This window comes from Lepisosteus oculatus, unplaced genomic scaffold (genome assembly GCF_040954835.1).
Source record: "Lepisosteus oculatus isolate fLepOcu1 unplaced genomic scaffold, fLepOcu1.hap2 HAP2_SCAFFOLD_99, whole genome shotgun sequence".
Classification (NCBI taxonomy): domain Eukaryota; kingdom Metazoa; phylum Chordata; class Actinopteri; order Semionotiformes; family Lepisosteidae; genus Lepisosteus; species Lepisosteus oculatus.
The window spans coordinates 267,770-290,000 of NW_027168435.1; the positions used below are offsets into that span (position 1 = coordinate 267,770).

At 44.2% G+C, this 22,231-nt stretch overlaps 3 non-coding genes across 3 annotated transcripts; 1 reads left to right on the forward strand and 2 right to left on the reverse strand.

The window, feature by feature from the left end:
- Positions 1 to 9,550: 9,550 nt before the first annotated feature.
- trnat-agu (transfer RNA threonine (anticodon AGU)) lies at positions 9,551 to 9,624 on the reverse strand. Its single transcript has one exon. It is a non-coding gene; the product is annotated as a tRNA-Thr (tRNA).
- Positions 9,625 to 10,796: 1,172 nt separating this feature from the next.
- trnag-ucc (transfer RNA glycine (anticodon UCC)) lies at positions 10,797 to 10,868 on the reverse strand. Its single transcript has one exon. It is a non-coding gene; the product is annotated as a tRNA-Gly (tRNA).
- Positions 10,869 to 13,114: 2,246 nt separating this feature from the next.
- On the forward strand, positions 13,115 to 13,256 carry LOC138237563 (U4 spliceosomal RNA). Its single transcript, XR_011189014.1, has one exon. It is a non-coding gene; the product is annotated as a U4 spliceosomal RNA (small nuclear RNA).
- The last annotated feature ends 8,975 nt before the right edge of the window (positions 13,257 to 22,231 follow it).

The following is a 22,231-nucleotide window of genomic DNA, read 5'->3' on the forward strand; positions in this document are numbered from 1 at the left end:
TTATTCTCTGGCAACCTCCGCTCTAGACTCTTAGAACAAAGGAAAGTTCTGGCACTCGGACACACTGGCCGTTCCGTGGTTGTCCGGGCTGAGTCTCAGGATGGTCAGGAGGCGCGCTGCGAGAATGTCCTGCCCTTGGGAGCCTTCTGCTCCTGGGCCGTCCTGCCCTGGAATTCTCCTTTGAATTCCCTTTAGAATTGTCCACAGAATCCTCTGAATCCTCCCTTCTGAATCTTACTGAATCTCACAGGCTCTCTGTGTTGCCTGTTTTTACCTGGAGGAACTTCAGCTCATTGATTGGCTGAAAGTTCCATGGGCATCAGAGTCCCACGTGGGTTACTCGGCCCTACCAGTCCCTGATTGATTGATCAAGGTGAGATATGAGTCACTTAGTCCTGACACTTAGTAATGCAGTCCAGATGTCCAACTGGCACTCCCTAGACAGATAGGCGCCAATGGATGACCATTGATCATGATAGCCAGGCTTAGCTAAGTGCATCCCCCTTTGGGAGCTGTCCTAGGACCTTAAATCACCCTGCAGAACAGTTTCTCTGTGGCTGCACCACAGAGATGAACAGAGAAATGGGGCCTCATTTGGGAAGGCTCAGAACACTTAATTCTGCCTTATTAATAAGCCTCGCCGCTACATATCCCCCCTTTTTGAAGGTCATGAGGTCCTGAGGCGTTGTTGCCTTCAAAACAAAACAGAGTTAAGTGATGTCCCTTGCCATTAGAACATTAATCTTAAATGTCCACATTACTCCTCGAGAATTCATACCGGAACCAGCGTTGGATACAAACAGGATGAATAACATCTGGAGTATGTATAAACACGGTAGGAGACATTATCTAAGTCTAGGAATTACACATCAGGAAGTTCACTGTCAATATCTGATACCTCTGTAGTACATATTTGGGGAGAAATCACTTCCTTTCTTTTGACATGCTACCTTTGACTCATTCATGCTACCCAGATTACATTTTGATGCAAGAGTACAGCATTCAGAGTACACTGTCAGTCATGATCCAGCTTCCCAGCAGCAGTGTTACAATAACAACAGTTCCTGTTCCCAGCCCCGCGATAAACCACAACACCTGTGTTGGGTATCTGCTTGGGTGGTTTGGAGGTTTGTTCCATTAAAGCAAACTAACTACCTGTACCTCTTCAGGGCTTACTGTTTCTTGGATTTCTATCCAATTCAATAGTGAGGCACCTGAAGGCATCCATGACCTCAAGTTTGGTCTTATGTTGTCTGGTTCCAGACCGTACAGTGTTAAGTTACCATGCTGTACTATGGCCTCCTCGGGAACTTGCAGGAAAACTGTTTGATTAGGTAGCTGCATTGTGGTAGCTGTATCATGCCTGTCACAAGTCATAGTGTCAGTTAAATGTGGTGTGCTGACCAGCCATTTACTTCCTACCTGCTCTTCATGGGGTTCATTAACCTCCCTCTGCTCGTTAGTAGCTTTACACCCTTCATTGGTGAATCGTTTAGACACAGCCAATGGATAGCTTTGGTAGCCATACCCATCTCAAGATTTGGAACCAAATTCAATCTTGGATTGCCTTCTGGGTGAGCTATGAGCGATGGGGTTAATGTCACATACTCCTCTACTGAGAAGAGTGGAATCAAGTGGGTTGGGAATCGTGCCGTGGTTAGACTAGCTACAGTGGCACTAAGCTCCCTTAATAGGTCTTGTGTCAACATTCTGGCCTGTTGCACACAAGCATAAACCCACTGTATAACACCAACAATCATGTCCACTGGTTGGGGAATAAGGTTTAACCCTGTTGCATAGGAAATTGCCTGTAGGGTTTTCCCTAAGCTTTCCAACTTTTGCTGCTGTCGATACAGTCTGTCACTACCCTCCGGCATCTCTGACCCCTGCCTTCTTGGGGCAGTCAGGGTGAGAGTGCCAGTAGCACACAAACCTACCAGAAAAAAGCAAACGTGCAACAGTGGCGGCAGCAATCAGTCCTCCCAAAAGTCTTTTCGGGTGGCTGATCCCAGTCATCTCCTTCTGAGTGACTGTCGCCTTTCTAAGCTGGCGCAGCGTGTACATGGTGTCTTTCTCAGTATGCCCTGTGGCATCTTGGGCACCAACATCCTGGAAATATGGGGAGATCTGACGCAGCTGCTGATGCTGCTCCTCCTTTTCCAGGGCATCTGCTTTTTCGATTTGTTCATGCCTGTGCTCTAGGAACCCTGCAGGGGGTGGTGCAGTGGTAGAGCATGCCTGACCCTCGGCTGAGTGGTCATCTGGAGCACCTGAGTGATCTGGGATTGTTACCCCATTCTCACTGTTCAGGTCCACCCTGCACACTTCCTGATTGAGGAATCCCTCTATCGGCATGTTTACAATCGTTCACTGGGCGTGGGTGTAGGACACCTGCTCGCTCCCCCCTTCCCTTGCTAGGGGTTCAGGGAGCTGCCCCAGCACTGGGATAGCTAGTTCACTGTCTTTGAACTTACTATCACTCACCAGGCCCATGTCAGTGCAGGCGGGGATTCTGACACCCCTCTTTGCGATGTCCTGCACTGGTAGGCGAGTGACTTGACCATCCAGCTCCAGTCTGGCTGAACCACTGTTGGTCAGACTCAGACTGACAGACTGAGCTGGTGGCTGTAAGAAAACCGGCTCGGCTTTCATTCCCTGTCCCTTCTGGGGGACTGGGTGTGTTGGCAACCCTGCCGTTGAGGCAGGAACAATCAGGTCAGTCTCACTCACTACCTGGTAGTTGTGAGAAATAATGTTACCTGACTGCAGGTTCCCTGGGTCACAGCAGAGGGAATCGGCATCTGGGATCAGGTGTGTCCACAGCGCAGTAGTCTCAGCGTCCAGCTGGACCTCCTGTCTAACCTGTGAATGTTGCACCAGGGGCACCTGGCGGTGGCCCTGTGACAGCTGCTCAAGCAGATCCTTACTAATAGAGGACCTCTCAGGGCTAAGGGTGAGGGCTACATCACCAACCTGCTCTCCTGCCATCTGGATCCCTTCCACCACTGCAGGGTGGTGTTCCTGACCCCTCTTGGGTGCCAGGGTGCACAGGGAAAGCTCCTTTTCATCGCCAGGTGGGGAGATCTGCTCCTCTTTAGGGATGTAAAAGGTGTGTGCTTTACCTGGTGGATCAGGCGGCTGCTTGGAGCACCGCTCCTGTGGCATGGAGGCTGTTGGGACCTTGGCCGGGACACGACTTCCCTGTATATCCGGGGAACAAGGAAATATTTTTATTTCTTGTCCAGAGGGAACAGAAGGAATCTCCACATAGGCTTCTGTGTTCGGTGGGCACTGTGTGAGCACAGTCTGCCTCTTGGCCCCCCTTTCCTTCTGTACAGAAGGCTTAGGAGCCTTGACCTGTTTCCACACTTTGCCTTTCTGGTGATCCACCAAAGGTTCCTCTCTGAGTCGCATGCCCTTTTCTTTTTCAACCCGTTTGAGCTTGCCGTGTGACATCAAACACCTTTCAACCTCAGTGTCAATCAGTGTCTCACAGTGTAAGACATCTCCCATGGCAGCCTTGAGGTAAAAGCTTCTTGCTTTTCCTCTGTGTTTTACTGCCTGCTCTGTGACTTCAGGGGTGGAGTCAGCACTCACTTGGGAGTGGCTGAATTCATCCAGGCAGGAACCCTTCTGCTCAATCAGATAGACTGAGGGAGGGAGAGGGGGCGGGTCTCCGCCTCCTCCAGTGGAGAGTATCAGCTCATTCACGCTTCCGGCAGCCTTGGGGAGCGGTTGTCCCTGTCCTAATAAAGCTTGTTCAAGCCTGGCCAGGCGGGTGGCTACTGAATCCTTTTGTTCAGCTTTATCTAGCCCTTTCCCTCCCCCGGTGTTCTCATGGCACTTAGGACGCTGGGTGTGGTCCTGTGTGCATGCTTTGGAACGGGGCTTAGCCAGCTCAGGAGCCTGTGCTCCTTCGAGCAGGGGGGAATTAACCCTGCTGGCTCTGACGGCAAACACAGTCACTTTAACAGCTTTTTGCTCAGAGCGACTTTGGACATCATACTCCCAGGCTTTCTGCACGAATCTCTTAATATCAGTCATTTTCATGGTCTGTGCATCTGTATGCATTAAGATCATCTTTCTGACTGACGGGTGGAGATTCGCAATGAATAAACCCTTGAAATGTGTGTTCTCTTCGCAACCCTCATCATTTCGCCCTGCAAAATAAGTTCGTCTAAGTCTCTCGTAATATTCGCGAGGGGACTCTGCTCTCTTGTGCTTAATGTTAAGAGCGGCGGCTATCGCAGCAGTCGGGTCAATAAACGCACTGTATTCTTCGATAAGTGCTTGACAAAGCTGCTCAAAATCATTACAGACTTCTTTCATCTGCCTAGCCATCCACTCATGTACAGCTCTGCTGGTAGTTTTCCTGACCAGAAACACTTTCTCCTGTTCTGTGGCGTTTGGCAGATACTGCAGGGTATACCTGAGGTCCTGAATATAACTCTCGATATTATTCTTTGACACTGCGGGGTCAAATCTCTCTATGTCCTTCGCTAGCTCTCTCAGAGAATGGAGATTTATCCTTCTAGCTTCTCCGCTGACGGAGATATGGAAGAGATCGTGGTCAGACCTGTCGCTGCTAGAGAGAGTGCTTAATAGCGACTCGAATTCAGACCTTTTAGCAACCATCGTTAAACTTAAAGAGTATTACTTTTAAGTACGAAATCACAGTTTTACCATGAAAACCACAAGATCAAGTATGCAATCAACCCGGTAGATCGCAAAAGATCACAAAACAATCAAGCACTGCTTAAAGAGCAAGGGGAACTTTTTTTTCTTTCGGCTTTCAGCACACCGTATTGTTGTGTATGAAACCCGCGGCGTTTTATATTGAATTATTCCGCTTGGTTGACTCATTTCAGTCTTGCCACGCCCACCCAGGGACGCCAAATAATGTAAGAAAACCGGCTCAGGGACGCCAAATATGTAATGTTGCCATAGCAAAATTAAATGTAGTGGCTCTCTGAAGGCACCAGTTCTGTAGGGTTTGGGCATTTACTGAGACAATTATTAATTGTAGCAGTAAATCACAAAGTTGATTCTTTTGATGGCTTTAGAATCAAACCATGCGACATAACTCAAACAACGCGCACACACAGGTACTAATACACGAGGATACATTTATTAATACATAAAATATGCATGTAAACCTAACAGATCTTATCAAGAGGGTTATCAGAATACAAAAGATATATATTCAGTCAGTTACGAAGTGTTACACATATCAAGAGGACATACGTTCAGTATATCATTCATTAAGACCGTTTCGTTAATGAACTTGGTTATAACTTCTACATTAGATACTCAAACAAGTACATAACTCTTAGGAATTAAATTGATATCAACTGGTTGGGATAACAATTGAATTCTCGAGCTGTAATGCATTGAAGTTGAATACTCATCCAATCTTTGGGGATTCAGATCTTCCTGCGGGTACAAAGAAACAGTTGCAGGCTGTTGCTGTCCAATCCGCGCTCTCTGGCTCCGTGCCAGGCTGTGCTGTGCGGCTTGCGACGCTGCGCTGCTGATGCTCACTGACCGGCTAGTTAGTGTTGGCTTTAACTAGCAAAGTTTGTGCACAGGAGAAAAGATGACTGTGGGTCCGAGCAAGTCAGGAAGAGGACCGGTTCGTTTCTGATGAAGAGCTAGTTCTGAATAGTGATTCAGCTGTCCACAGTTCCGACCTGTTCACGAGGCCTGCTGCTGGTGCTAACCTCGGGTGGATCCTCTGGTTATTCTCTGGCAACCTCCGCTCTAGACTCTTAGAACAAAGGAAAGTTCTGGCACTCGGACACACTGGCCGTTCCGTGGTTGTCCGGGCTGAGTCTCAGGATGGTCAGGAGGCGCGCTGCGAGAATGTCCTGCCCTTGGGAGCCTTCTGCTCCTGGGCCGTCCTGCCCTGGAATTCTCCTTTGAATTCCCTTTAGAATTGTCCACAGAATCCTCTGAATCCTCCCTTCTGAATCTTACTGAATCTCACAGGCTCTCTGTGTTGCCTGTTTTTACCTGGAGGAACTTCAGCTCATTGATTGGCTGAAAGTTCCATGGGCATCAGAGTCCCACGTGGGTTACTCGGCCCTACCAGTCCCTGATTGATTGATCAAGGTGAGATATGAGTCACTTAGTCCTGACAGTAATGCAGTCCAGATGTCCAACTGGCACTCCCTAGACAGATAGGCGCCAATGGATGACCATTGATCATGATAGAAAGGCTTAGCTAAGTGCATCCCCCTTTGGGAGCTGTCCTAGGACCTTAAATCACCCTGCATGAATAGTCTCTCTGTGGCTGCACCACAGAGATGAACAGAGAAATGGGGCCTCATTTGGAAAGGCTCAGAACACTTAATTCTGCCTTATTAATAAGCCTCGCCGCTACACACATATATTAATGTAATAAATGATTGCTTATGCTTTATAAATAAATCTAATTAAAATAAAAGCTTAAGTTTTGTATTTATCTTGTACCATAGAACATGATTTTCTTTGTATTTCAAGCCCACAAAGTGTCCAAATGTTCTATGATCATTTCTTTCATCATTAGGGACTAAATATACCAAACGTATGATGCTAAAATCCTGAAAAAAGGATAGGCTCCATTTCGTCAGTAGATTGGAGTCCAAAACTGATTTGGGTCAATATACATTACCTTTGAAGATAAGGTACAGTCTACTGTAGGGAACCATCAACTTAGAAAGCATTGGCCTTCCCTGGGGGTCAGGTAGGTGCAAAAGATAAACCTTTATCCTATCTTTATCTTAAGATAAGTGTCCAAGCAGTATTTTTCCAAGTTTCACCAAGCTCATCATGTTGCCATAGTAGACAAAGTTCTATAAAATGTTAAATAACTTTAGAAAAAAGCATCTTGGTCTTTCAGTACTGTACAAGGTGAATTAAACTGTCCCTGGTAATAAAAAGTAATTAGAAGCATCCCAGAAACTTTATCTCTAGAAACATTAGCTGTTTTATATCATGTAATTTAGTGTGATGTTGTCAGAATTCAAGGACATTATCACACACAGAAATTGGTTCAGTTAAATCTAAAAAATACAGCTAAACATGGGTTTAAATGTAAAATAGAAGTCTTACCTCTTGTCAAAAGATTTAATTCAAGAAGCGATGTAATAAATGATTGCTTATGCTTTATAAACAAATCTAATTAAAATAAAAGCTTAAGTTTTGTATTTATCTTGTACCATATAACATGGTTTTCTTTGTATTTCAATCCCACAAAGTGTCCAAATGACGCACTACATGATATAAGGAAGATTATCACATGCATATCGGTATTATCTTTCTTACGAAAATGCATTCCTTTCATTACCTTTTACTTTTTAAAATGAACTCAAATTGTGTATAATGTAATAATTTAAGTAGAATAGATTCTAACAATATAATGATCCAGTGTGTTGCACTACTTCACTGCTTCACTGCTCTATGCCGTCTGGAAATAAATCCTCAGACTGCTCACTGCCCTGGGCTTGTACCAATAAATTACAGGAGCACGTCTATATATCACTGCGTTGAAGCAGAAGACACACAATCACTGCAAACACATCCTAAATACAGTGTTCCAACACCTTTGACCTCATCCAGAACGTATCATTTATTGAAAGGGATTGCTGTCAGAATGCACATCTGAATCCCAAACAGAATCTCTAGTAAAATACGATCATTTGTGAAACAGGCAAATGACTGTCTCAGGGGCCCATTCCTCATTGTCAGACATATGTATGCAATGCTTTCACCGTGCATTGAGCAATAGGGATTAAAAACACCGCAGGTAAGGTTAGATGTCATGTTCTATGATCATTTCTTTCAGCATTAGGAACTAAATATACTAAATGTATGATACTAAAATGTTATTTTCACATATATTAATGTAATAAATGATTGCTTATGCTTTATAAATAAATCTAATTAAAATAAAAGCTTAAGTTTTGTATTTATCTTGTACCATAGAACAAGATTTTCTTTGTATTTCAAGCCCACAAAGTGTCCTTTGATCTCTATTCTGTGGTAATCCACAATGACCCCGTTCTTCAGGTGATTCATCATGTCCTCCCTCGTCTGTTAAGAGGCCATCCCGATCTCTTCTGCCGTGGCATGCTTCATACACGCTCTCTTGAAGTGAGCAGGAAGCTGATCAAAAGTATTCAGGCACATCTTGCACACCAGGGGAATCCTCGCGGGTTTCCTTTGAAAATAAATAATACCATCTGTGTATAGAAACAAGCTAAGACTGATTTCTTAAATTATCCTTAAAATTCTCTCTCATAGTTTGAGCATAATGATTTTATTGCATTTATATAAGAATTGCTCATTGCTCCAAAATAAATAATGGTTTCATAAAAAAGTGAACACTTACTTGGTCTCAGTCACAGACTTTCCAATAGAAGCCATTGTGGAGTTCAGCAACTGCAGGTCCTAGAAGTGGGGAAGGAATTTTAAAAGAGAAATTGAATTACAATACAGAAGGAATGGCTGAGGGTTCACTGAAATATATAAATATACAAATTCCAAAGACTGAGTCCATATAGAAACAACTACTTTTCATTTTCAGTATAAGAAAAAAAAAACATTATCTTCCAAAGCATCATAAAATTGTCCCTTCTTCCAGACTCTACTTCTCTCTTGTAGTAGTACAGCAGACCTTTCCAGGTGAGCAGATCACAGAGTCCGAAATAAGCTTCCTCCATCAAACAAAGTACCTGAACATGACTCTGTCTTCATAAAAGCGCCCCTGTAATAAAGAGATTAAATCCAAAATCAAGAGGGCAGTTGCCTACTGAAATACAGGAAGTCATCAATTTTAACCTAGCAACACATTAAAGGCTGCATCTATACAAGTGCGATTCTAGAAATGCTCACCAGATTACGTTTTAAGAAGGAACTGCGCCTCAGGTTCCTCTGAGATCTTAACTCGGATGGCAGGATTCAGAGTCCGGAGTGCGGACTGATGGCGAACGGAGGGTCCACATACTGTGGATCCCTCAGTGATCTTCCGCGTATTCAAACCGCCAGCGTGTGACTCCCCTGTCCCTGTGACCTCATTGGTCTGCTCTCTCCTCTGTGCAGCCGAGCCCGACTCACGGTAAAGTGAAAAAAAAGATGCCCTCAACGTGAGATTTACTCTGGAGCGAGGATAGATGTTACCTTTTTATCATTGAACAGGATGTATGTGATGTGGCGACTAGGTTCAATTTTGTATCCTCTTTAAAAGATTAAGGACTGGGGTGAGTGTGATTTACCACCCTTTCAGCTAAGAACCCGACTTGCGCATCGTTTAAGCTGCATAGACTTGGTCGTTTAACTCTTCTCCATTAGCAGGGTTAAGGTTAAAGAAAAAAACATTGCTGACTTCTTTTTTTTTTGCCAGCCGCTAGCGCTGATTAGCAAGGCTTGTATTTCATGTTTTGCAAGTTGCATCCATTTTAAGAAAAACAAGTCGCGTTAAAGACAGGAAATGAATACTTGCATTTAATTAAGTCTAGCCGTAGGCGGTTGTCTGTAAGGACCAGTTCTGTTCGAGAAGACACAACAAAGAAGGCACCGCTGGGATTCGAACCCAGGATCTTCTGTTTACTAGGCAGGCGCTTTAACCAACTAAGCCACGGCGCCCCAGGAGTGCTGTCCTTTTGCAGCCACTTGGACACACCACTCAGACACATCTGCATTCGGTGTGTGCTCCGCCTGCTTGCTGAGCAAGTTGCCACCTTTACATACAATAGCAACATCGACACCAAGAGAAAGGATGACAAATGGCTCTTATCTGGAACTTTTCATGTCCAAGGAGCTCAATGTGCTTTCTGTGTACAACAGGGCCACTGAACTCCACACTGGCCACTGAACCACAGCAGTGGCTTGCTGGCTTGACATCTCCCAAGGAAAATGTTGAAATCACATGTGGAACAGGAAAATGACCCTCGAGTACGAGGGAAAAAAAAGAAAAAGATCATCTGGAGCGCGCCAACCCATGTCAGGACAGCCCAGTTTCGTCGACAAGGTGGCTGAGTGGTTAAGGTGATGGACTGCTAATACATTGTGCTCTGCAGTCATGGGTTCAAATCTCATTCTCGTCGCTCTCCATGTCCGACACATGTGCCTGTTTGACGTCGGCCCTCCTGTTGCTTGCTCTGGTGCTAGAGCCGTACATTTTCTAGCGGTGGCTGAACATGGTATAGTAGGCCAACGTCGGTATCGAGCAGTGACAGTAACAGTACTTACTGCGCCCCATAAGAAATCGTTTGTCCCTGTTCAAAAGAGATTGTGCGATGTCCTGCGGCGTTCGTAAAGCAAACCTTTGACAGTTTGAAAAGAGGAATTTATTCTGCTTCCTGTGCGTGCAGTAGTTACAAAGTTGAACGTTTTTACACGATCTGCTGCAGTTTTCAGTGGGCGGGCTTTGTCAGATGGCTTGAAAAAACACACTGTTTCGGTTGAACTCCACACTCATGAGCAGTGTCCTGCATGTTTTCTGTGTATAGCTGTCTTTTAACGCATACAGAATTCATTTGAAATCATTGATTTCTCCAATTAACAAGGGTCCCTTTTTGAACCTGCGAGAAGCATTCTTTCAATGTAACAGATTTACTCCAGGGAAAGCCAGCATGACATTGAGAGTAGCTCAAGCTTTCAGCACCCATATCGGACTGCGTGTATGCAGACACCACTCAGAATCCCCTGTAAGATTCTCCCTCAATTCCGTTTTTCAGTGCTTTAGCTCTTTCAAAAGGCTTTGCTTTGCTAGTCACAATCCAAGGCTCATGATAGCATTTGAAAACATTCACCACTGCGTTAGCCGGGAATCGAACCCGGGTCAACTGCTTGGAAGGCAGCTATGCTCACCACTATACCACCAACGCATGCCCACAGGAAGTCTGCAGGACACCACCAGAGAATGCTTTTTTTTAAAATTTTTTTATTAAACATAGAATTTACAAATACAAATACAACAAGAGGATCAGAGTCATGTACAAGAGAAAAAAAACGCAGCAGAAAAAAGCATTTAACTACCAGAGGTAATTAAGTAATTATGTGATCAAATTGTATATTTTACACGTATCATATTTTCCTTGCTTTAATATTTCTCAATTATTTATAAACTTTAGTTTCAACATGCATGCGTTTCCTGTAAAAAATAAAACTCAGCACACAGTTTTTCTTTTAACAACATTTCGAGTACCTCTGGCATTCATGAAAAAGACATACACAAAAGCAAATAACTAACTCTAAGACTGTCTAAACTATTGAGTTTTTCAAAGAACCAGAACTATAACAGTCCTTAACACTTAACTACACCATTCCAAACTAACACTAAAGAAACACTAGTATATACTGGTATAACAAATAAAACCAAACATAATCATTAACTGAGCAGTCACTGGGAGCAAATCTCCTTCCCGTCCACAAAGGCCCTCGCTCCCACAAAGTAGGCTCTCCTCCCCTCTCTTCTGGCAGCTTCAACCTGGGGCCACAGCTGGTTCCTGGTACTCCTGTCCGCAGCAGACAGGTCCTCTGCAAACCTCAGTTTGTTCCCATTCAAATACTCATTCCCCCTCGCCGCTCGCCACAGCATGTCCCTCGCCGTCCTCTTGGTGAACTGTATTATAATCGATCTGGGGAGCACTTGCCCAGACATGTTCGCTCTCCCGAGCTTGTGAACAAAGTCAATGGCCGATATTACGTCCTCCTGGTCCGGCAGGGTCCTTTTACAGATACCCTTCACTGTTGCAACAAGGTTCTTATCACGTTCCTCTTTAACTCCAAATAATTTTAAATTCCATCATCGACGGTATCTATCTACATCGTTCACTTTCAATTCAAGTTCTTTAATATGCTTTTCTTGTTTGGTATTTACTTGTTTAAGAACTTTTACTTCACTCTTTAAGTCTTCAACCTCTTTAAACACACAGTCCATGGACTTTTTAAGACTTTCGATTGCGACTGTATTAGATCAAGTCATTTCCTTCAGCTCACCCATGCTCTGTGCCATCATGTTGAAGATGTTGGTCTGGAGCTCCTCCAGCGTCAGGTCGCCCCTTCCTCTCTTGGCTGCTGGGGTTTTCACAGGTGTGCTGGGCAGGGACTCCGGCTCTTCCTCTGGCAGCTGAGTCTCACTTGGGCTGCGAGCGCTCGCGTACGAGCGCATCTCCAGCACTCTTTCCACGTCCCCTCCAGCTGCTTCACTTTTCCCTTTAGTTGCCATCAATTTTCTTGTAGTGCTATACATATACGAGTGAGGTATCTTAGAGTTCTCCTTCGAAGACCCAGCACTCTCTTTTCTTTTCCCAGTGTTACTCATATCGAAATTCTTAAACCTAAAAAAAATCGTTTTTTTTTCTTTCAATTATAACTGAAGTTTAAACAAGTAGTGTTAAGTCCTTATTTTTCTGTAGTCAAAAAAAGCAAAAATTAACATTCAGGTCATGAAAAACTCAAAAAAAATCCTCAACCACTAAACTTTACCTCCCACCTGAGCGCCATCTTGAACGCCCCTACCACCAGAGAATGCTCACGATTTCGGAAGCTGTCTCCGGGACGTGCTGATTCCACACATCCTGAATAAATCATGATATTGTTAGTTGCTGTAGCTAGACGTTCAAATGAGTTTCATGGCCAGATGGACTGTTTCCTCCAGCGGTATAGTATTGCAGTGAGACAGCACGATGCCTGCAAGACTATGTCACGCTAAACGCCACAGATTGTGTTTGTCCGTTCGTGTCAGTCATCCTGCAGCCACGGGAAGTGGGACACAAACATGCCGCAATGCTTTCAAGACGTTAGGATTTGTTTGTGCAACATCCGAGAAGAGTACTTGTGGCTTGAATGTGAACTGTACGTGCCCACCCCCTTTCCTCTGTAGTGCATGAGTTCCTCCCGGCATGCCCTTCGTCATTGTTCTGTCATCTTGTATTTAAAGGGTTGTATTTCTGCTGCTGAAAAGAATCAACGGGTTTCTTTGTTCCCAACGGAGCCCTTGTCTGTCATGAAATTCTTCAAAACCTCAAGCTAGAAGAAGACGACAAATATGAAGCGTTACAGCAACGACATGCCATGAGACGATTGATAACGATTTCCATAGGATCCCCGTGGTTGCCTGGCAACCGTCAGCTTTGCGCAGTGGCAGTATCGTAGCCTGTGAGGTTTAGCCGAGGCGGGATTATTGCTAGTTGAAAACTTTTCCCAATACCCCGCTTCCGCCGGTTTGCAATACAATCAGCGAAAGCTATTTTTGACAGTCTCGTTAGAGACTGAGCAAGGTGTTTAAAGACAGATTTGGTCATGGTGACATCATGGTAGAAAGAAGCGAGCTTGTTCCCAGTGGGCATTGATTCGTCGAATATACGTATATTTACGGCGAAATTACGGCTATACGTATATATACGTCGCCTCGACGTATAATCAACGTCGAATTGCAACCGTAAAATTGACGACATTAACAAACGCATATATAACGTCGAAAACACATCTAACACAGTGCCTGAGGCTTTTTACTGTATGTATCGTGTGTGCCGCAACTAGGAGTATACGGCACTCTGCACAGTGTACGAAGTAAATTATTTTCGCAGCAATTAATTTACATGTGTATAATAAATATAGTAAATATAATAAATTAATTACTGCGAATATAATTTACTTCGTACACTGTGCAGAGTGCCGTATACTCCTAGTTGCGGCACACGATACATACAGTAAAAAGCCTCAGGCACTGTGTTAGATGTGTTTTCGACGTTATATATGCGTTTATTCATGTCGTCGATTTTACGGTTGCAATTCGACGTTGATTATACGTCGAGGCGACGTATATATACGTATAGCCGTAATTTCGCCGTAAATATACGTATATTCGACGAATCAATGCCCACAGCTTGGCATACAAGGGTTTTGCTGAGGGGGTCTTGCCACCTGCCTGAAAAAAAACAGTAAAATGTTTGAGTGCCTATAGAGTTTCTATTTTTATTTTCTTGACAAAAGTTGATACCATTTCCTGGACACCCCGTCCCCCATCAGTGTGCGGTGCCCGAGGAAAAATCTGTAGGGGGGCGTCTGAAATTCTGAGGGGGGAGTGATATTTCGGTTGAAACGGAGCTGTACGGTGCAGCTACCCAAATGAAATCTCGCAGCTATGCCATTGATTAGTGCTTCATGATAGAAGATAACGACTAGCAATCTGGTATTTGCGATGAAGTTCAGTTTCACATTTTTCGTCACTCTCACTGGAGAGTATTGCCTGGAGCGAAAAGTACCATAAGCGTTCATTTTTGCAGCTACATGGACGTTCTGAATCGTTAAGAAAAAAATGTTGTAAAACCAACAGAAAGCACAGACTGCTATAACTAGTCCTAGTTATATAACGATTTTAAGTATAATGATAAACTACTGCAAGGAATCGGTCCACCTGAGCAAACAGGATCGTAATGTTGACACTCAATAATATGTGCAGTTCCTGGACGGATAGCCCTCCTGCCCATCAAACAGACTGAGTGACTGTTCGTGTCATTTAGTGTTGTCTGACCATTGACAAAGTACAACTATTTTTTTAGGGCGCAAATTAAGTTAAGTAAAACTTTTTGCCCAAAACTGAAGGGGCGACATTCCCCCCTCCCCCCGTGATGCCAGGCCTGTCCCCATCCTATTCCATAATGTCATTATATATAATACCATACAACAGTGACCGATCCTTACTAACTGCATGCGTTAAAATTGCACATCAGCTCATAGCAGGGGGCACATAGCCGCGATGTATTATCAATGTTAAATTTCAACCATAATATCGACAACATTAATAAACGCATACGTTGAGAAAATATCGAACCCAGCATATTTTCCGGTTATATACCACAATGCATTGCTAGTATTCGTTGGTCACCATTTTGGACACGTTTTTCAAACGTAGAAGTATATCCGCAAATATCTCAGCAATCCTCTTTTGACGAGTAAGTATGAACAATAATAATACTATCTGAATACATACAGATCTTTCTTAATATTATTTTGATTAAAATAGTATGTGAATAAGCAAAAAAATGGCACATAAAATAGTGTGAATGGGGAAGATGACACAAAATCGTTTTGCCATTTCTCTTATTCTTATTCTATGTTGTACTTTCAAACTTTGGGTACTCTTTAATTAGGACAGACTTTATTGCTCAACTGCTATGATGCAAGCCAAATTTTATACATTTATTTCAGCTTTGAGCTTTCAGCTTTGACCAACCTTGAACTCACCGGCCGTGGTTAACGTGTGTAAAAGCTTTTACAAGCGTGTAAAGAGCTTTTACAAGAACCATGAAACTGCGTGAGAAAGCCCTGTTGTAACAGAAGGAATAAGGTTCTTGATCCCGAGATGAAGTAAAACAGATGAGTTTATTGCATGCAAGGAACAATAAAGCCAAAGTCTTGTTTCCCGCAAGAAACAACAAAACCGAAGTATTGTTCGATGTGCCGGTACAAACTTTTAGGTTATATAGTCCTTGCTTGCTGCTTCAGACGTCATTCGATGTTATTGTAAGGGGGGGGGGGGGGTCATGGTATTTGGCCAGTTAAGAGGCCCTTGCTAAATGGTCAGTTTAAGATTATACCCCCAGGGGGTTCCTTGCTCGCATCTGGAATCCTTATCAGTTAACCCCCTTTCCTGCCATAAACCCCTGTTGCTTAGAAGTCTAATATTCAGGCAGAACTGACTTAAGTTATTAACCCTTTTAACATCTTGTCTCTTACTTCATTCCCCCCTTATAAAATATGGCATACATCAGGACTGTCTATTTTTACAAATACAATGTCAGGGCAGATCTTTCCTTTTTAGATGTACAGGCATGCATTACCATGAGATTGTGCGTTCCACGGTTACAACAAGGTGTTATTGATGTTTTTGTACAAGTGATAGTTACAATTTTACACATAAAACAATCCTAATCCTACAAATACATAAAGTCCTACCCCAGGACCCAAACGCAGACCTCAGCCATGTGGAGATCTATCGTCAGGATCTTGGAACAGCAATATTGACCCAACTCCGATTATAATTTTTTGGCTGAATAGATATGCCAACATCTGGAATGTATTGATACCATATCCCCAGTAATGCTCCTCAGGCCTAACAAGCACACTGTTGGTCTTAGGAAGCATCAGACACAGAAACGGTAACAACATCCTTCTTTCTGTTCACTCAGTCTCTGGTGCCGTGGGTCGGTGAAAGTGCGATGCGCGGATCCAGCGATCTCATCCTGTCACTCAGATGGCACAATCAGTAGTTAGTGGCACTTGATATGGTCCCTCCCAGCAGGATTGCAACGTCTGGCAGGGTATCTCTTCTTCACCTACACCCACTCGCCAGGTATCCGGTCGTGTCTCCCCTCTGCTGGAGGTCCCCAAGCGTCCGGCACCTGTTCACAAGCCCTGTGCACCGCTTCAGTTAACAAACCTACAATACTTTAATAGAGAGTTAGTTAATTCATCAGTGCGTTAGCCAAACTTGGCCTCCAGGGAGTTTCTTTGGCTGCCCGTGATGATCTCAAATGGGCTCAGTCTCACAGTTCCATTTGCTCCAGCCCGCAAACCGCACAGGACTGCAGGTAGAGCATCTACCCACGGTGTCCCTTCAGTTGATATTTCCTTAGTTGGTCTTTCAGACTGTGGGTGATGGGGGCAATGTGACTTCCAACTTACCCCTAGTGAGGCAATTACAGCCTGGCACACCTTCCCAGTGTAGTCTGCCCCTAGATCAGTATCCAAGGGGCAGGGCAGTCCGTACCACGGGATCATCTTTATCATACACTTGGGTATGTGCCAGCCCACATCACATCATCATACAACCCCACATTCTTTACACATTTGTTCTAACCACTATTAAACATCTATTAAAGGCCTCAACCTGAATTCTCCCTTTTCCCCAGTAGAGGTTTCACAGGGGTCTCAGACTCCCGCCCTCCCAGTGCCGCTCGTCTGGCATCTGCATCTGCATGGTTGTTACCTTGAGTTACTGGAATTCTTTATTTATTGTGTTATTGACACCTTACTCAAGCTGCTTCTGTCGGCAGCTGTAAAACTACAAATCAGTTCAGAGACAAGCCCAGTATTCTTAACTGGAGTCCCTGCCGTTGTGAGAGAATCTTATTTCTCCATAGCCATCCAGAATTGTGGCCTACATGCAACAAATACATACATTATATACATATACAGTAACCTTTTAACATCTTTCTTTTTACAATCTTCCATCAGTGCTCTTAACTGGCTTGCTGTGCTGAGGCAGTGGAGGGGCATTTTCCGATTGTTAGCACCTCGAATTCTGTTGTAACGGCTCAGCCTGTTCTCTGTTCTCCCTCATGCATCAGAGAGGACCCATCAGTAAACAGTATTACATTTTCTTCAATTTTCACCGTCCCCCACCCTTTGGCTACAGTATCGAATGGTATAATAGTGCCTACCTCCATGCTCCTGCGTCAGCACAGCTGCCCAGAACCCTTTGTCCACACTTACATACAAAGAATGGTTGATCCATCTGAGGAAACCCCAGTCTCAGCACCTGTAAGAGAGCTTGTTTCAAATTATTACAGGCGGCTTTTGCTGCTGGTACCAAGGCAATCTTGTCCTTGTACTGCACTCCCCCCTTAAGCAGATCTGTTAAAAGTTGTGCTCACCCCGTAAAAATATTGCACCCTGGCCCTGTTAAAATCACACAATGCTCGACACAAAAGGGCCTTATCATAACTGCTTAATATTAGACACTCTAAAGCTGAAGCAACTCAGACTTGTGGGTTTCCTCGTCAGGGGAAGCACTCAGAATACCATCAACATACTGAGTGATCACAGTCAGTTGAAGCCACGTGATACCCTGTTCTGGATAGTCATTCTTTGTAATGCATAATATTCCAACCCAATAGATCTGGGATAAAACCACCCATTAAAATCTGGTACTCAGCAAGTAAAACTTGGTGCCCCAATACTCCTGTGGCCTCCTGCCATCTCCCCATATACATTACTCTATAGCACACTGTTGAACAGAGGAGTGAAACAAGCATGACAGTAGTGCTCCAGTATCCCCTAACAGAGAAACCAACACTCCATTAACAGTACATTTTAATCCACTGGACTGGGACAGACTTAGGTAGGCTACAAGGGATTTACAGGATCTAATCGTTAGGTAAACAGATCTTCTCACAAGACGTTATTCTCCCCAGTCTCGATTCTAAACCTACAGCGTTTCAGCATGTCTGAGACATTCGAATAAACCCAAATTGTTTTCACTATTGCAACTAATTGTATAAAAATACAAACACTGTTTATCTAACTACTTTTACGTCCACCTGTACTGTACTTATACGTTTCAGACGCTCTTATATTTTCCAATCTCCTTAAGTTGATTTTCATCAAGTCTCTTTAGTTACGTCTCTAGCCAGTCCCGCTGGCTAAACACACTCACACCGTCATTTAGTATACAAAAACTCACAGTTACACACAAATTCATAAAACACACATACACATCGAGAATATATTTTTCTCTTCGTACTACAATGTGCTGTATTCTTGTTTTACTTCTACATGAATCCTTTTAATTCCTGAAGTGCACTCCAGGTTCGCTGCATTCCTAATTTTGGGTGCGGTACTTTAGCCCACCAGTCAATATCTTCCGGTTTTGGATTTGATCGTATGGGGGAATCAGGGAAGGTAGGTGCGAGTACGGACCCCCTCGATGGGGTGCGAGACACTTAGAGTGACGCTGTCATCAACAGCGCCAGCCCCCGCTACATCAGGCCCTCTCCCACTTAGGGTGAGAGTACAGGTCTGCAGGCACCCTCTGTTTAAGAAGGGAGTTCCTGTTCTGTCTCTATCACACTCGTACCAGGTGTCATCCCACCCAGACCCCCCGTCTCCATATGGTCACTGTGGGAATTGATCCCAATTATTTTCATTTCCTGCCTGTCTGTTCCCCTATGGGAGAGCAGGATATAACACATTAACTAGTGCAGTGCGACCAGGAACTAATTCTTCTTTTAGTTTCTGATTCTCCTGCACTGCCTCTTTTCGCTTTTGTTTATACTCTTTCGTAGCGAGTAAAGTATCTTTTCTTCCGGGTTTTTGTTTTCCCCGTAAACACACTTAAGAAGTCACATCCCAATTTCTTTTTTTTCTCATGTATCTGCCACCACTGGTGCCGGCCGTGCACCAGGGTGGGAGCTACATGCTTGTGCTTTTGCCAATCAATACGCATATGCTTATTTTACAGGCGTCTTCGCCCCAGACTCCCTCTGACAAACTCAGCTTTTCCCATATTTTTCTCCTTCTTTTCCTTCAACTTACACTTTTCCGATATATAAACGGACCCTTCCACCACTTTCTCAAACCATCAGTTAGTACACATGTTCGGTCTCTTTTACTTTTGTCGTGTGTGAGGTAACAGCTCATACAGTAAGGGGATGCTTTCACTTGAAAAACCTGTGCATTCCTGCACTCATTCAGCCAAGGGCGTCTGTTACCTCCAGATCTAAATGCCTCTCAGAGACTTTAGAGAGGACTTACACCACACTGTTCACAGGTAAGGAACGAGACCTCGAAAACCCCCTTTCTTGATCAGTAATTCACCATGCCCAGAATGCCAGCATCGCTGCTTTTGCTCCAGGGTGGACTTACACACTGAGCTCAATCAGGGCGATTCTCGGGTCTCAACGTCCTTTAAATCCTGCTACTTAATGCTTTGCTCTTTTATTATGAGGTGTGTTTATGTTAGTGTCGTGCGTGTGTATATGTATTTCACAAACAAGGAAAACACCAAAAACATACATACATATATATATCTCCTACTTCTGTTTCCTTTAAGACAAAAATCCACGCCATCCAGTTATTTAATCCACGTTATTAAATAACTTAATTTGCGCCCTAAAAAAATAGTTGTACTTTGTCAATGGTCAGACAACACTAAATGACACGAACAGTCACTCAGTCTGTTTGATGGGCAGGAGGGCTATCCGTCCAGGAACTGCACATATCAGTGTCGTTATTGAGTGTCAACATTACGATCCTGTTTGCTCAGGTGGACCGATTCCTTGCAGTAGTTTATCATTATACTTAAAATCGTTATATAACTAGGACTAGTTATAGCAGTCTGTGCTTTCTGTTGGTTTTACAACATTTTTTCTTAACGATTCAGAACGTCCATGTAGCTGCAAAAATGAACGCTTATGGTACTTTTCGCTCCAGGCAATACTCTCCAGTGAGAGTGACGAAAAATGTGAAACTGAACTTCATCGCAAATACCAGATTGCTAGTCGTTATCTTCTATCATGAAGCACTAATCAATGGCATAGCTGCGAGATTTCATTTGGGTAGCTGCACCGTACAGCTCCGTTTCAACCGAAATATCACCCCCCCTCAGAATTTCAGAAGCCCCCCTACAGATTTTTCCTCGGGCACCGCACACTGATGGGGGACGGGGTGTCCAGGAAATGGTATCAACTTTTGTCAAGAAAATAAAAATAGAAACTCTATAGGCACTCAAACATTTTACTGTTTTTTTTCAGGCAGGTGGCAAGACCCCTCCGCAAAACCCTTGTATGCCAAGCTGTGGGCATTGATTCGTCGAATATACGTATATTCACGGCGAAAATACGGCTATACGTATATATACGTCGCCTCGACGTATAATCAACGTCGAATTGCAACCGTAAAATCGACGACATTAATAAATGCATATATAACGTCGAAAACACATCTAACACTAGGAGTATACGGCACTCTGCACAGTGTACGAAGTAAATTATTTTCGCAGTAATTAATTTACACGTGTATAATAAATATAGTAAATATTGTAACGCCCTCGCCTGGTGGTGAGGAGGAAGCGCCCCTAGGCGCTCGTAGTACCGCTGGGCATGCTGGGAGTGGTAGCCGGGAAGAGTCTGAGGGTCAGCACGATGACCAGCGGCTGACCCTACCTGTGTAAATAATGTCCTAGTAATTCTAGTGCCCTGTGTAGTCCTGTAAAAGTAGAGTGTGTTGTTAGGTAATTACCACCCTAAATGTGTGTACGTTTTCGTCAGTCTCCTCATGTGTGTGTGTAGCTCCTGTGTTAGGTTTTGGTGTGGTTGTTAAATAAAGTCAGTGCTTTATTTAACAACACTCGATGTATAACTGGAGCCTCACATATGCAAATGGTGAGGCTCCAGTTCGACACCCAGTTCGACACCATTTTACAGTATATGACAAAAGCATGGCAGACTGTGCTGGACCGGCAGATAACTTATGCTTATTTTTACCATATTAAACATTGGAAATCCTCCCACTTGTATTTGTGACACTTGATTTTGGCTCCACCTAAGACACTCTTAAATCTTCAAACACTTTTCTCTTCTCCCGCAACACTCTTGTCTGTTGGCACTATGTGGCAGCGTTGCATGACAACCCCTCTCACCACGGAAAGGAACCTAACAGCTTTGGTAAGAGAGGAGAAAAGGACCTGGCCAGTATGGGGCTCGAACCCGTGACCTTGGCGTTATTAGCACCACGCTCGAACCAACTGAGCTAACCGGCCTCACAACAGTGCTCCTCTCTGTGCTGCAAAAAATCGAACTCAGGGAATTTCTTTTGTCCTCCTTTGAATAGAAAGCCGTGTAATTCAGTGTACGGGCTTTCTCGTGCAGTTTCATGGTTCTTGTAACCCAAATCCTACACTGGCCTGAAGTGCCCCCCCATTTCACAGCATTTTTCAGCTGATTTAAAATGTACCTAAAGGAGAAGCATTATTGAAGACCATCAATTACCAAGAGCTTTTGTCAAAGATTTTGGTGGTCATTTTGAATGACCACAGAGCGCTGTGACCTCGGTTTTACATCTCATCCAAAAGACAGCGCCCTTTTACAACACAGCATCTCCGTCACTATACTGGGGCATTGGGACCCGCACAGACCTCAGGGTGAGCGCCCCACCGCCGGCACCATTAACACCGCTTCCAGCTGGAAGCTTTGTTTTCCCCTGTAGCTCACCCTCATCCGGGTACTGACCTGGCTCACACCTGCTTAGCTTCAGTGGGTTTTTTGAGTTGCGAGTTGCAAGGGGATGCAAGTGATGGAGCCGCTCGCTGCAAAAGCCACTGCATTGGCCGGGAATCGAACCCGAGCCTCCCGCGTGGCAGGCAAGAATTCTACCACTGAACCACCAATGCTCAGTGCCTGAGCCATCAAAAAAGACGCTTTTTTGGTGCTCTGTGCAAAACGCGTCGACATCTGCTTCCAGC